The following is a 17,448-nucleotide window of genomic DNA, read 5'->3' on the forward strand; positions in this document are numbered from 1 at the left end:
ATTAAGGGATGATTGATTAGAAGGAGAAAGAAGAATCTTACGTATATTATTAAATTTCAATTTATTCTCCATAACTTCTTTCCACCTTTAAAAACCGATAATAGCCCAACTTGTCAATTCCCTGGTCAACCTATTCGCTATAAACGTTTCAATCCAATCGAATCGCATTAGTCCCACCGGGTATCGCTTCACCTTATTGACTATTAACCATTCAAACTGTTATATTCAACTGCTAACAATTTTCATTTCCATAGTCCATACGTATTCTAAACTCATATGTAGTAAAGCTACAAAAGTTTTGATATAATTTCTTCGCAAGGAAATTAATCTAAAATTCTAATTTTAATAGAATATTTTATAATTAAAATAATTCTAATTAAAATAAATATATTTTCACAATCTATTAATAATTTAATAGTACTACTTCTGATTTTAACAATACATTAAAATCCATTTTACGAAATTTACAAAATATTCCACGAAACATCTTTAAAATTGATTGATTGTAAAATAAAATATTATCAGCGCTTCTTCTTTTTATTATTAAAATTCTTCTGCGAATTGAAGAAGAATTAACTGGAAGAAACTTTAGAAATAATTTTAATTCAGAGAAAAAACTCGTGTCAACGAAAAGGTTAATTCTACAACTCCTCGTTTCCATTTGACACAGTACACAACACTTCTCAATCACACTCATTCGCTCAATCCATTTACTTTTGCGATCGACGCACCCACGCATCACATGCATTTTCAGCTCTCGATTACAAAGGGAGCTCGGTTTCCACTTCGAGTTAGCTCGAAAGTACTCTTCAGAAGGGTCTGGGAATCAATCTCTCCCATCCCTATCCTCCAGCAGGATTTCCCACTTGTCCTTGAAAAAGAGAGAGAGAGAGAGAGAGAGAGAGGAAGGAAAAAAGAAGGGCAAAAGGCCGACTCCTTTTTATTTGCCGCGGTGTAATGATCCTCAGTGGATGGGTTCACGCCTAACTACACGCGAACGGTAAACCGGGTGCACGGTTCGTTAAGGCGGATCCGCAAAACGCGATACCCATGGGAGAGAGAGGCGGTGTAGCTCCATTGAAATCCATTCCTGAATCCCGGCCATTCTCAATAGCATCGCGACAGGGATTTAGCCACGGGAAAAACCGATCGAACCTCGACCCTTCGGCCCCCGTTTAAATCGACTCGCTAAATAAAAAGCTATTCCACATGTCGCGTGTACACGATGGGATTTTTTTCCTTTTCCCCTTTTTGCTTTCCTTTTTTGCCGGCTTAACTTTTTATCCCTCGATTCCTCTTTTCTTTTTTCCTTTTTTTCTTTTCGATGGGATAGAAATTTCTCCCTTCCTCTTTCAGTCAGTTATTATTAATAAGTTTATTATAATAAACGAGCAAGGGTAACACGATTCTTTAAGTTGTTTGTTGGCTAATGTTTGATCGAAGGATTTTTGATTTGTTATTTATTAAATTGAATTTATTGGTGTTGAATACAAAAATACAAGTACGATATTTGTACGATTATTTTAATACCATGATCGGATATATTTTCGAAAAACTGAATATTTTACTTTATTTCTTTTTTTTCTTTCTTTTTTTGATTTCGTTTTTTTTAATTGAATAAATTTACTAAGAGATATATCGCGTTACGGATTTTTTATTTTTATTTTTTTTTTTTTTTGTGAAAAATTATAGAATCGTTTCAATTGTTCTTTTTTTTTTTTTTGTAATATTTTCATGTAGCGGGATGAATTATTATTTATAAAAATAATTGACGGTAAAAAATAATAATTCGTGAAAATATTAATTAAAGCATTGAAAAATACAGTTTTTTATAAACAGAAAAAAGAATTTTTTTTTTTTCGTATAAAAGAACGAACATTATTATGTGTAATTTTTTTAACTTTAATTTTGAAAATAAAAATGATGAGGCGATAAAAAGTTTGTTAATCAATAATTTAACGAAATTAAAGTATTAAAAGTATTACTTGAAGAAAGAATCGTAACATAGTTTCCAAAAATTTCTGAAAAGTGAGAAAATTATGAAAAATCATAAAATCATAAAAAAGAATCGTTGATATTAAAGCTTAGTAGTAAAGCGAATTTTTATGTAACTAAAACATGTTCAAATACACGTTAAATTACGTTACAACAACAAATCATTACATTCATAATTACGTTACAAACGAAACTTTGATTTTCCGTACGAAAAACACGAGAAGAAATCGAAAATTTCATCATCAAAAATCGTTCAGGAAATAGAGAAAACCATGCCATTCGAGTCACTTTTCGTTTTATCCCGATATCTCAATCCGTTTTCGAGATATAAGGACTCAAAGTGTCCAATAGCTCTACTTGATAGAGTTACGAGTTCGCGTCCCACGCTCTATATTTTTTCCTGGAAATCCGTTCTTCCAGGAATCGCGTCTGTCGCTTGTCTGGAATTTGGGATAGGTCAGCGAGACGAGGTGCGAGCGAGAGATCCGAGTAAGCGACGAAGACGGAGACAGTAAACGATGAAAAATTAGCATTTTCTTTGCACGACGATATCTCGGGAACCGGAAGTCGTATCGAGACAATTCAAAAAGCACGTTAAAGAAGAAAATTCCACGCTTCCAATGACCGTTCACTCGTCGATTAAAAGTAACTATGCTCGAAGTTATAGCGATCTAAAGTTTTCCTAATTTCGATACGGTTTAATCGAGTAGCTCAATATGTTTGTTTCTATTAATACTTTATATGGATAAGTTAACGCTTTTCTATCTTCTATATATTTTTCTTTTTCAAGAATTAATAAGATTTTTATGAAGAATATACGATATTAATTATAGATTGTAGATTAATAATATTCGATCTTACATTGTTTAACGTGCTCGTAGAGAATATTGCGTCGCGCAGAATATGGCGTGATTCTCGACACTTTGAGCTTTCCATCAAACTCGCGAGCGATTCACTCTATAATTATCGCCTCCCTTTTCGGCTCGAGGATCTTTTTGACCGGCGCGGCCTTTCATTAGGAAAAATTCCCTGCAATTATGGAACACGCGTCCCCTTTCTCTGACTCGAACAAAGATCTTGGCTCGGTGAACACTCTCAGTGAAACTGTTACGCGATTAAAATCCTCTTCACGAGTAGCTATAATTATTTTACTGTGTTCTTTTCGTCAGTGCGATGCCGTGCTTTATTTCCCTTTCTCTCTCTCACTCTCTCTCTCTCTCTCTCTCGTAAGAATTTTATTTATTTTGATTGAAAAAAGACAGTTGACGCGTGGATTTATGAGATGTTTGGAAAACACTGATTTATCATCTTTGATCCTTTGATTGAGTGAATTTTCGATAAGAGGATAAGAAATGTTATTTTATTTATTACATTTATTAATTATTTAATTTTTATTTTTTTCTTATTATTTACTACGTTTCGTTTGAAACAATTCTGTATATATTATATATATATATTGTATTTTTGTGTCTGTAAATTTGTAGCAATTTTTATTCGATCATAATATTTTTGATATAATTTTCTCTACGAATATATTAAGATATATTAAAACACGAAATTCTAAAGTGAGGATATTTTGCATTTAGAAAATTTTAACATAAATTTGAAGTTTTCAAGTTCTACTATGTACAGTTTTGAAACTTTGAAATTTCTTTTTTTAATTTTAATTTTTAATTTCAAAAATTATAGAAGATATTAAATAGCTCTTATATCGATAAATAATTTTCAGATTCATTATTATTCATAATATTCTGTCTTCATAAAGCGAAAAGATTTTTAATTAATTAAAAAAAAAAAAATATATATATATATAGTTTCAAAGAATAAAATTCTTCGGAAGAAAAATTTAAAAATACACAGTCGAAATTTGGAAACGACGATACACACCGAGACGCGCGTCATAATTTATAAATGTTCATGAAACCGTAAATAAAACGCAGAATAAATATGAATTATTTGCCTCATATCACCGCTTTCGACGAAGTTGAGTGAAAAAATATGCGGAATCGATGAAAATGGATAGAACGTTATAACGAAGAAATTTGAACGATTTATTATTGGAATGAAAATATAAAAAAAAAAAAAAAAACCGACATCGATGCCACTTTTTATTGTAAAACTGAATGAAAATTTGACGTAGAACGATTAAAATTTTATCAAATGGAATAGCTCCCTTTTATCTCTGGTGAAATATTTTAAAGAAATTTTTATAATTATTTTAATGAGATATTCTGCGAATTTTGATACGTGTAATTTTCCCATTCATTTCAAGATTTGTCATTGTATCAGGAAAATAAAATTTTAAAGCTGGAAAAATAGTTTCTAAAATATTTATTTTCGTAAATTAGGGAGAATTTCATTTTTTTTTTAATCCAATTGAAAGTAATAATAAAATTGCGTGTCAATTAATTTTTAAATTATGAATGATTTGAAATTTCAGGGGGATACATTAGAAATTATTTTTATTTTAAAAAAATTCAATCTTTGAGAAGAAATTGTTTTAAAAATTAAAAAAAACAATTAACATTTATTCGAAGATAGATCCATATTATGGATAAATATATCACCAAATATAATAAATTTTTCTTGAAAGTTATGTGAAATTTAATGGGACGAAAGTACGTGAAATTTCGAATTATCCTTCCTTGGAAATAAAAATAGAGAAATAAAAATACAGTACATCTGTTCCGCTTATAACCAACTTGATATTCAACATCGGACGAGGTTCGTCTACAAAGCGAACTTGTTCATTCTCAACGAGAACGATCGAGTTGGCAGACAGTCTATATTCGATTTCTTTCTCCGTTTCCTCTTTCAATGAGTATTATATAGTCAGAATTACTCTTTCAAACAGAGTGTGTCGGTGTGTAACCAGCGACAAATAAATGACCGATTTGGCACGAACAATGTTTCAATTGTTCAAGCTATATCAATGAACACCAGATATTTGTACTTTTTTTTTTTTTTTTTTTTTTTTACTCTTATAACAAAGATAAAATCCCTACTCTTCTTTTGTCTCCTTTGTGCACGTAAAAATTTGAAATTTTTTTTAACAAAAAAAAAAAAAAGGAAGAAAAACAAATTGCGACTAATTTCTAAAATTATTCATTGGGAAATAAAATCGATTCATGGAAAAATAAATCGAAACTAAATAGATCTATCAGTATTTTAATTCCAAAATAGCGATAGATTTTCGATTTTTGAACCGAAAGGTGAAAAATTCACTCTGGAAAATTCACTTTGCCTCGACACGAGGACAACAACTCGCATTGTCTCGACGTTCTAATTAGATTGATTCGCGTTGCAAACTCGCCTTAGCGCCTATTGTGTATTCCCAATTCGAGGAGAGAGGAAGGGGGAGGAGCAAGCTCGAACGGAAGCTTATGTAAGATTTGGGGAACAACAAGACTGGATAAACTGGGTGAATCAGATACTGTCTGTAATCGCCAAGTTTCGCGTCGTAGTATTGTTTCGTACCGTGACACCCACGCATTTTCCTCCATGTGGCTTATTCAGTCGGCAGGTTATTAAGTTATTAGAATGCTCGACAGATTCGAAGAAGGGGGGCTTTGACAAAGGGGACGTTGCAAGATTAAAAGGAGATGGGTTGTAAGATCGTTTCGATAGGCTCGATAGATGGGGGCTAATGTGACACGGTTCGCAGTTTCGCGTCGAGTTAATTTCAAGTTAAACGATACGGAACAGGGCAAAGTTCAGTTCCGCGTTGCGTTATATAATTATTTCTCTAATTCGTTCTTGCCCCTCGTTTCGATTTTGATGTATCGTCCTTGCAAGAAGAAATTAATCCAACTTTGTTTCTCTATTTTGTAATTAATAAAATAAATTCTAAATAAAATTCCTAAAAAGTGTAAATTTCTCAATTTCTAATTTCTTCTTGTGTTAACAATTGACGAGAAGGATATAGCTTTGCAGGTATATTAGGTATAACATATATATACATGCATACATGTGTATAACGAAGTTCATCACGAAGTCTCATTAGGTATTTCGCAAGGGTAATTTTGGAGCCAAGCCTCCATCCATCTGTGAAACGATTTGATCCCTAGTTGTGAGTGCCAAATTGTGGCAAATTAATCGATAATAATAAATATCTCCTCGTCCGTTTCACACGTGGATATTATAAACGTCAATTAGATCAGAATATTACTAATCTTTATTTTACTAGAAGCAACGATAATTTTATTGAAATTATTTGTTCGAAAATGCAACTCGTTCATTTTCAATTAAAAAAAAAAATCGAAAATTGACGAGTTCGAATGTTGCAAATATCGAGGAAAACATTTCTCCTCGTCCACGAAATTTCAGAGATGATGGGTCGAGAAAGGAATGCTATCTTGTCAGCGATTGCGACGACGACGAGTTTCGCGGATAAAGGGAGGGAGGATGGGTTTGGCGGGGGATCAACGAAGGGGTATGTGTACGCGTGGTAATTAATGCCGCTGCAGCGCTGCGGTCCAAGAAGGCGGGACAGGTCTGCGGTGCGAGCCAAAACCAAACATTCCTCGAGTCGGTGTATCTGGGATTATATCGGTGTTGGTTCGACACGTAGCAATTATAAGCACGACTCGTTTCCAGGATCGCGGCTGGAAGACTCGATTTCTAGGAATCTTCGTCTTTCCTCGATCGAATTTTCTATCATTTGTAAAATATCCAGCTATTCCAATTTTATTCTCGTTATTTGGTTATCGACGACACGGGTGTCGTTTCGAATATCACGAGATTCGAGAAACAGTAATTAATTTTTATAAGACTCTATCCATTTGTTGCGAAGTAATTTTCGCATTTCAGATGCTCGAAAATACGCTGCAAATGTGTTATAGCGAGACGTAAAATATCTAGTTCCGTCTAGTTATCCATTGTGTTTGTGTGAATTATACACTTTCCGCCAAGCTGTGCTATAATTATAATTGCGAACAAAGTTGAACAAGCGGAATATCTCATCCTGTTTGAGTGACAAAAATTATAAACGCCACGGGATAAACGCAAAATATATAGCGGTGCCCCACACTTTGTTTACGAGCATAACGAGTTATAGAGCAAGTAAAGTTAGGTTAGGACGATACTGCAATAATATGATAATAATAGTTGGTAAGTAAAGTGTATTGTACAAAATGATAAGAAACGAGAGTTATTAATTACAGTTTAATTATCGTTCGTATTATTTTTTATATACAAATCAATTTATTCGAGTCGAATTTCGAAAATTTTCTTTTATTTTTTATAGAGAAAATTCTCTATAAAATCCCCGATTCGAGCGAAAAGAATTAAACGAGAATGAAAATTATTAAGCCATTTTAATGGATCTGCAATGGGATAATTCGTCGAATTTGATAAATCCTCGTCTCGAGAAAGCGAAATTTCGTTTATCGTGTATGAGAGAGTTGTATCGGGAAATGGATTTTATTAATAAGCAGAGAACTGTTAATATTATTGCCAGACTGCAAGGGGATGTTTATGCATAAAACTTGAGATAGAAATCTGTTTTAAAAAATACAGTACGATACAGTAATAAAATAGTTTGAAAATATTAATGAAACATTATCATCCAATTTTTCTTCGATTTAATTGACAAAGATCGTATATTTCCTTTCTTCGTTATTAAAATTATCCTACAATTAGCAACGAAAACAATTAGCAATCAATTTCGATATCGAAATCCAAATATAGAAACAGAATCGGTTACGTTAATAATCATTTAATTATCGTACAATTCATTAATATTTCTCGGCAAACATATTACTACACTTTCACGTTTGCCTCAATTTCGTTGAAACGCCAAGCAATGCGATCACATTTGATCGGAAAATCCATTCGTCCTGACGATTCATCTTGAGAAATCGAGCTGCTCATTCATCGCGAAAAAAAAAAAAAATTTCTCCATCCAAAGTATTTGTAGTTAAACGTTTCGTTCCCAACGTTTTTCAACTCCACATTTCGAATGTAATTAAGACGCGAAACGGGCGCGATACTCTGGCAAATTAACCAAACCGAAATGGCAAACACATGGCGTATTACAGGAGTATTCGACATTATAGCATTTGCATACCCTCGTTAACGGGGTTAATTATTTATGACGGTGTCGCGTCACGACAGCCATAGGAAATGCTCCGCTTCGCCCATTCGATTTCACAATCGATATTTTCCTCCTATTCTTTTTCCTCTCTCCCTCCCTTCCTCTCTTCTTTTTTTTTTTGTTTCGAAGGCCTCGAAAACCGGTGTTTTACTGCGGGTTTTATGGAAACTAAAAAAAACGGGAAAGAAAAAAAATTTTTTCTGCACTGGAGGGGGGGGGGTGGGATGGATTGGGGAGGAACGAATGAGTTTTTGAGTGGAAAAATCGCTAGTTTTATAGGTGGCGAGTTGCGGAGTTGAACAGGTTTAGAAACTGAAAAATATTGAATTTTGCGATATTAAAATTGCGGTTTGAATATCTGATAGTGAAAAAATTCCGAGATTTCGTTTGTTTTTTGGAAAATTTGGAAAATGATTTCGAGGCATGCGAATTTTCGAGATATTTTATTTTTAATTTTATAACAGGTTTGGAACGGGGGTGTAAAAAAAAAAAAAAAAAAAAAAATGATGATGATGATGATGTTAAAATTTGAAATTTTCAATTGGATATAGAGATGCAGGGCTTTTAATAGCTCGAAAATTTTTACGATATTAAAATAATTATTTAATAGTTACATTACAAGGTAATTGATCGATGGTTTAAAAATGTAGAAATTTGAATTTAAATGATACGTCCGCGAAATAATTTTAGCTAAAAATTGCTAATTTTATGGATGGAGTTCAATAGCTTTTTTTAGCTCGATTCAAAAATATCGAGCTTCATAGCGTTAGAATTGAAGTTTGAAAATCTGCAGAGAAGTTTTCGCGAATTTTAACATTCGATCGTTGGAAAATTTGGAAATTTGAATGTAAATAGTTCGAAAGCTTGTAGATTCTAATTTGAATAATGTTAGAGCAGAAAATTGTAATTGAAGTAGCTTCGAAACTCCGAAATTCAAATTACTCTAATCTATCCTCGAATTCTCAGAGCTCAAAATTTCGTTAACATTAAAATTATATAATTTTTTTTACCATTATTCAAAAGTTTTATTCAAAATTTAAGCTAATCTAATAGCTACAAAAATTAATAATTTAATTAAAATCTTAAAATGTAATTTTAATTTTTTCCTGTCTCACTTACAATCGCGTTATAAACGTACGATAAAATTGATATTGAATAAATATTTTCCTTCCTCCAATTTTTCTTAACATTCGTAATATTAATTTTTTTGAATGTATTATAAAAATGAATCGATAAACTGTGTACTACTGATATTTCGTAATATTTCCATATATTCACGTATAATTGCTTTTATTCCTGATAAACGTATTATCAAAGTTGTACGTTCAATCGGTATTGAAGTTATTAATTGTACGTTTCAACTGTACCTTTTTTCTCGAAAACAAAAGTTTAAATTATCATCCCCCTTTTTTCTTTTTTCTTTTTTTTTAAATATATTTACCGCATATCGGATCAATTTAACATTTCCATCCGTTTTATATTCGCGCAATTTTCCATCTATCCAAAAAAAAATTGCATTATTATTTTTAATTTAATCGTTTAATCGGTGTTAAAAATATTTCTCCGATAATACACAATAACGAAATAAAAGAAAAATTGAAATAGACTCTGAAATCTTTAATTACTCTTGCTAGCATTCTAATCGAAATTCTTAAGGAAATTACGAGAAAATCTCGTTGAATATTTTATGTGGGACTCTGTTACGTATACAAAAGGGTGCAACGAGTTTCAATTTTGATCGGATAGAAGGAAAAAAAAAAAGAAGAAAAGTCTCATCGAGACAACGACACGTCAAGGAGGAACGCAGCAAGAAGAGGGAGCGTTCAATTTCCGTAGGGTAAAAAATTGACGAAGTTTAAAGTGCTTCTTCTCGAATTGTCGCCGCGTATGACATAAGCCGTCGAACTTCCATGTCTGAGAGATCCGCGGCTCGTTTAATTCTATTCCATTCCTTCTCGTCGAGTCGAGAGACGAATAAACGATGACATTTCCCTAAAAAAAGTACCACCCAAAGTGTTTGATATCCCTCCGCTCTTCTTTATCCGTGGAAAGACGCTCGAACAGTTGGATCTCCAAGTTGAAAATTTTAATTTGCAACCTTGCGGGATGAATTTTAATATTATGCAGATGTTAAAGTGTTTCTCGTTTCTTTTCTTTCTTTCTTGTTAACTTTGATTGAATTTTTGTAACGAGGGATTGATTCAATTGATTTTTATTTTTAGCATACATTATTCCCATAGATCTATGAGATTTGAAATTATATAATTGTTCATTTTGACGTTTAATTACAACGCATGAATATAAAAAGTGAATCTAAGTTCAGTTTTTTTTTCTTTTTTAAGTTTAATTCTTACAGATACATCTATTTTGACACAATGAAAAACATTTTTGAGAAAGCAATATCCTGATTGATCATACAACTCGTTTAAATTCATTCAATTACTGCAATTCCTTCGACGTTTCGTAGCGTATTATAAACTCGCGTGCATATCGAGTTCGAGGCAGAAATTAACAATCACAAATATAACAATAATTTTTAATTCAAAATCCGCTTAACTTATCGACACTGGAACAATCAACCCTTATGAAATTTGTTTTATTCAGAAATTTAAAATCGTAATTTATTACGATAGAAATTTATTAATATATCATACATCTACTTATATTCATGACATCATCGCTTATAAAATGAATATCTCTCTCTCTCTCTCTCCCCTCTCTCTCTCTTTTTATGCACAATTAATCCAAAAGAAATACGTTCGAAATTTTTTGACACCTCATTATAAGAACACAGCCGTGGTGAAAGGCTCTCGACCGGAACGCGGTTCCACCATTGCTGTAAATTGTCAAAAAGGAAAAGAGAAAGAGAGAGAGGAGGGGGAAAAAAGAGAAAGAAAAGAAAAAAGAAAAATCGTTTCGAGAGCGCGGAAACGCGTTTCGAAAAATCTCGCAACGAGCCGCGAATTGTTGCGCCCCGGTGAAACAAAACCTCGTCGTTCCCCCGCTTTTATGCGCCGCGTTGTTTTTGCTCGTCGCGCAACAGAGCACGTGCTTTTGATACACGCGCTGCGGAAAACCGGTGGAGCCACGTTAACGTCGTCATCGTCGTTTGCAAATGGGTCTTTATTTGTTGCGAGTGTTTCCTTGCTTCCTTTTCCCTTTTTCCCTTTTTTTTTTTTTTTTTTTTTTCGTTGAAGGAATAATAAGAAAGAATTCGATCGATACGTCCTATGTGAGAAATATTGGAAAATAGCTATTTGAAATAATATTGGAGGATGATATTATTTCACGTAGTGGCGAAATGTAGATTTTTCTAGTAAAATCTTTATGGAAGATTTATTAGAATGGCTATTTTATAAAATTTTTTTTCAAATATTAGTTATATGTTGCGGCTATTTAAGTAAGAAAAATATATAGTGAAAGAGATGGAGCAACGTTTTTCTTTTATTTTATTAATATCAATGGGATATTAGATGGATATATGTATAATGAATTTCAAAGTGCAGTCATAATTATCAAATGAATTATATTTAAATATAATTTTTAAAATCGTTAAATTTCCTTTATTTTTGAAATAAAGTTTTTCTCACGTTACTGGTATCTCATCCACCTTGGTAACTAGAAGATTAGGTAGGTGGCGTAGGTCAACGTGTGAAATGGTCCCAAGGGGGTGTGGTCTCCACCTTCACGAATTGCTTGCTGTTATGGCTTTATGACACGTCGTTGCGACGATGTCATGCAGTAGCGTTTCATTTGTCTCGTAGGAATATTTTGTGTTCATAAGATAATTTTTACACCCTTGATTTGCAACTTGAGCCTAACAGTTTTTAATCAATCTTACGAAAAAGGTATCCAAATATAATATAAATCATTATAATATATAATAGTGTAAATCATTAAAATTTAAAGTTTCTGTTGTTCCCCAATCAATTACCTAGGATCAATTTTTTAAATCGTAAAAATATTGTTAAGCAGATTTCACTCGAGAGAAGTAGTAATGCAAAGAGAAAAAGAATAATGGCAAGCAGCAAGTGGGGCAGGTTTCGATAAAAGAGATCATTATTAATGATACCGAGTCATGAAGATCAAGAGCTCGCGTAAACGTTCGTTCCTCGGGAGGAAGGATGAAGACTAATAGCGGAATCGAGGAGGAATAATAGGATAGTGTCAGTCAATATTGCGGGTTTATCAATTTTATTTACCGTGTGATTCGGTTAAGATCCCTCCGCTCATTTTTCTAATACGATTTCCCCCTTTGTTTTCTACCTGTTGAGCAAATTGCAAACAACAATTTTCACGTGTGTTGTAATCGACAAGTTTTTCAATCGTGTAATATCGTTGTTAATAATTTTATTATTAACTGTTAATCGATCACAGCCCTCGGTCGAAATCTAATGAAAATATTCCAATCGAAGAACGCGATAGAAATTTCCCGCGAGAAAATAACTCTTGTAAGAGAATCGATCGGATCAAGATCGATCAAAAGGATTATTCGATCCGTTGGATATATTCGAAAAAAGAAAGGAAAAAAACGAAAGGCTGGGATCCAGATTCGTTCATCGTGACACGGAAACGATGAAGAATAATGGGGGCGGGATGGAAAAGTAATAGTAAAACGTTGGCAAACACGGTGGACGGCTTATCGGGTTTATTTATTGCCACGGGAAGCCGCGTTTTCGAAAGCCTTTTCCACAGCTTAACCGGAGCGTGGCGGCCACGTGGATCACACGGGTTTTCGAAACCCCTTCGACGAAAAGTCGTCACGAAATTTCGCCCCGATCGACACGGAGAAACGAGTTCTCGACACGCCAACCAACCGGTTTGCTGACCGTTCAACTTCGACAGTTTAACCGTGGATGCTTTCTCGAAGGATTTTTAAGGCTTTTTTAATCCCTTCTACTTTCTCATCGGTTCCTCCCGTATCAGTTTTACGTCGTGACGATTGGAAAACCATTCGCGATTTATGTGTTATTTTCGTTTAGAGAAACACACTTTCGTTGTTTTTAACAAGATTACAGGAAATATTCATTCTTTTTACTGTCAAATTAACTGAATAATACCGTCTCAAATTTTCTTTTCAACCCCGAGAGAGGGAAAATCTCCCCAAAAACCATCGAAAAACCTTTAAAATTTCGCTTCGACCTACACGCGGCAGTAAAAAAAAAAAAAAAAAAAAAATAGAATCAACGAGCAGCCGAATCGACAAACAGAAATTTCGAAACTCGTGGACGTCACCTCTCGAAAAGGAAAACAAGTCGCGTGCACGGGTCGCGTGATTACGGGACGAATAACCGGCCACCATAAATTGTATCTCGTCGCTCCGACAAACAACGATTCTCGCCCGATCCTTCATCCGATTTTTATCGATTCAGTCGACGCATCAATTAGCGTTATTATCGTTTCGTTACACCTCTCCTCTCTCTCTCTCTCTCTCTCTCGTTCCTCCCTCTTTTTCTCGCCATTCTCATTTACTTGTCCCTCCCTCGACTCGTCGATAAATCGCCGCTGCACTCCTCGATTCAATCGGTGGAACGAACTTCTCGTTTCTTTTTTTTCATTCTCTCTCTCTCTCTCTCTCTCCAATCTTATCTATCCGTTCTTGTTCCTTGGAGAGCTCCAAGCGGGCTCTCCAAGGTTTATTTTACAGATTCGAGCTCTCGATAATCCGGCAGACGGTTTTTAATTAATCGATCCTCGGGATGCGTGCTTTTTTCGAAAGGATGAGAGAAGAAAGATCGATGTAGGGAACTGTTCCACGTGTGATGAAACGTTTCTTGACGATTGAACGCTTTCACCACGTTTTTTCCTTTGTACTCGGATGTTTTGTTGTGCAGTGACGATTTGTAATTGATTTTCCTTTTTTTTCCGAGGAATTAAGAATTTCGAGAGGAATTGATCCGTGAAGGAATTTTTGTAAAGAGATTTTTACAACAGGAATCGTATGATTCTAATTAGTTCTAATATCATTGTGCGAGTGATTCTTCTGATTTAACTGATCGATGAATTTTTATAAGAAAGGAAAAGTTTACTGTATATATAATTATTTACTGTATATTTAAAGTAAAAATGTCAAAAAGAAAAAAAAAATCTTTCTCTGGAATACATTTATGAGTCTTAAAAATTTGAAAAAAAAAAAAACTAGAACAAATTATGAAATATTCATATCGAAGCCTCTATTTCGATCAAATATTTAAAGGATATCTAAAAAAAATTCCTTCTAAAGGAATTGGAAAATAAAATCTTTTATTCACGGAGGATCAAGTATTTAATCGAGATGAAAAATAAATTTCAAAAAAAAAAAAAATAATAAAAAAAAAAGAAAAACACTTTAACGAATGTGAAATTTCGACGACAGAATTCACGTTTAGTAATAACGGATAAACATTCAAGTGCGTGCGACAGTTGAGAGAACGGATTATTAATTGGAGATTTCGATGAGCATCGATTCCTTTCACCCTCTTTCCTCCGTCAAAATAATTTCACCCCGATAATTGATCGGTCGACGCTCGTTTATCATTCCAGTTTCGATTATTGTCCTCTAGATTTTTCATGCTCGCATCGGGATACCCCAGTTTCTATTATATCCGCCTCGTCGGGGATGAATCGAAACGAAGGAATTCGATTTTAATAGGTGCACGCAGCAATCGAAACGAGATGGAAAAACTTGTGTAAAATTATATTCTGCGATGTATAACCAACGATACGAATCCTTTGTCCAAGGAATTGCGTGGGTGTACGAGTTGTAACGGGATAGCATTGTAAAAATTTCAGGCTACAAAATGAAAGTACTTTGTTCCTTTTTTTCTTCTTTCTTCCTTTCGAAATTCTTGTTTCTGCGAGGGAAGAGGATAGATGGTTTCTTTTTTTGCGAAAAAAAAAAATTGATCCATTGTTAAATTTTTTAAATTCTGAAAATGTATAAACTCATCATCGTGCAGTGGATAGTTTCTTTTTGCAAAAAAGATTTGATTCATTGTTAAGATTCGTTTCTAATTTTATTATTTGGAATTTATCGTGTAATAAATGGGTGATATGTGAATCAAATCCATTGTGAAATCCATTTTATTAAATTTTTCGCAATTATTTTTGAAATAATTTTGGAGTTAAAAGTTTATATTTCTTTAATATTAATTTACATCGTTGATTTCACCTGTGTCATTTATCATTTATTCTTAATAAATCAAGGAAAATTTCCTCTCGCTATAAAATTAATCGCATTATATTTCTGGGAATAGATTATATTTTCTTAATAACTCGTCGAATTAAGTATAATAGATGAAATAAACGTGCATAATAAAAATTGTAAGTTTGATAAATTTTATTGGGAAAAAAAAAACAAATTTTTATATCAATTACGAGCTTTCATTTTTCACCTTGACGAATGAATTTTTACGTAAAAAATCGTTTAAAAAAAAAGGAAAAAACAATTCTATAAAAAAATCTGCTCGAATTGATTTTACGTAGCAAATTACGAATTGGAAATCATTTATTTTCCAATCGGAAATTTTGCTATTTATTATCGTGCATATGGGTCATTTATCATAACTTCAATCATTTATTTATTTATTAGTGGACTATTTCAAATTTTTTTGTATCACGGATAATGCAATTTTGAAATTTTCGATCAATCTTTCTTTCATCCATTTTCTTTTTTTCACCCATGATAAATATGCATAATTTATATTTATATTTTAATGAAATGCAATATTCAGATTTTCAAACATATCATATACTTTTTTCAGTAAAAATTCAGGAATAACTAAGATTCATCACTTTGATATATTTGATAACTTGATAATTTGATAGGGAAAATGCCAAAAAAAATTTCCAAATTATGAAATTTCTGAGAACAAATAATTCGTCTCTTTTAAATTTATCAATCAAATGTCTACATATATATATATTTTATACTCGTTTTTAAAATTGAATCACTTTTGTTGTACAAACGACATAGTTGCCTTTACGTGTTCGCGCGTTGGAACAAAATATTGCGATCGTCAAAGTGGAATTTATATGAAAATTTGGAATTTTTTAATAACCCTGTCACCCTGTCTGATATTGCATACTCGCCCCGTGCTCCAGTTTTTCACCACCTGATCCCTAATTATACACTCGTTTCCTTCAGCAGGAAATATCGAGAGACAAGCGTCAATTCTCTTACAAATTAGGCGTGAAAATAATTAAAGCGGGAATGGGATAACGCGCCGCCGACCTATCCTCTTCAATTATTCAACGTGGAAAAATTCGATGGATCTTAACCTCAAAATATATGTTAGAACTTGATCTACCGTATCGTATCGAGGATGTTAAGGAAGTTGTATCGAACGTATCACGTTTCGAATATTATCTGAAACGCGTTAATTGGAATTGTTGGACGAAATCAAATTGACAAATTCTCTAATTATCGAAGATTATGAGAGCGAAGTAAATTTTCGTTAATACACAGTGAATTTTTATTCGAATGAAAAGACAATCGTACATCTTTTAATTTCAAAAGATACTTATCTTAAATAGGGCACGAATAGAGATTTAAAAGAGAAGAGATTACATCGTATAATCAAGATTCCATAAACGATCGATGTTACGATGTATCTTTTGAAATTACTTTTACATTTATCATACGTGTGTAGCTTCCTCCTTGAAACAGGCTGTAATAATAAAGAATATCGATTCGATTCCAATTTAAAATCGAAATTAATTTCCAATATACTTATATACGAGGAAAAGGGAAGTTGGTAAATGGTCGTAAAAAAAAAAAAAAAGAAATACCGAGTACTACGATATCGAGCGTTTGGAGGAATGGGTCGGTCGATAATTCGAAGCCGGATAAAGTTACGCAGAAACGCGTGTAATTAATTCAACCGCGTCATTAATACCTATCAACGACATTACTGCTGTTCTAATTACATTATCTTTTAACATAAGCTACCGCCTATATCCCTCAACCCGTCTACCTTTGCTGGTTAATATAACACGATCACCGTCTTCTTCGAATTAATTTTTAAAAGTTAATTAAATTTCAAGAACAAGTCGAAGCGTTACATTCAGGCTTGGCGTTGTTCTCTTCGCAATAATAACGATAATAATTTGCCTGTGCTTCAATCGAGAAAATATTTAACTTTACATCTAAAAACACTTCTTAATGCTAATAATTTACACGTCCCTACGTTTCAATGAATATTAAATTTACATTTTCGAAAACTCGATATATCCACCTCGACACTTTCCCCTTTAAACCCCCAACACACCTCCGATCGAATGTGCGACGAATATACAAATTTACCTTCGATTCAACTTGACATTCTCTATCACCAATACCCCAACGATCGGAACAAGATCGATCTCGAGCAAGGGCAAAA

At 33.1% G+C, this 17,448-nt stretch overlaps 1 protein-coding gene and 1 long non-coding RNA gene across 3 annotated transcripts in view; one reads left to right on the forward strand and one right to left on the reverse strand.

Annotated features, from left to right (window-relative positions):
* Nucleotides 1-17,448, reverse strand: part of LOC105736597 (uncharacterized) — a 252,618-nt gene that overhangs the window by 58,254 nt on the left and 176,916 nt on the right. The gene's annotated exons all lie outside the window — the stretch shown is intronic.
* The window catches only part of LOC100864684 (dipeptidase 1), a 200,607-nt gene that overhangs the window by 29,102 nt on the left and 154,057 nt on the right, over nt 1-17,448 (forward strand). The gene's annotated exons all lie outside the window — the stretch shown is intronic.

This window comes from Apis florea, unplaced genomic scaffold (genome assembly GCF_048593485.1).
Source record: "Apis florea isolate Af1SG1 unplaced genomic scaffold, ASM4859348v1 contig_3696_pilon, whole genome shotgun sequence".
Classification (NCBI taxonomy): Eukaryota; Metazoa; Arthropoda; class Insecta; order Hymenoptera; family Apidae; genus Apis; species Apis florea.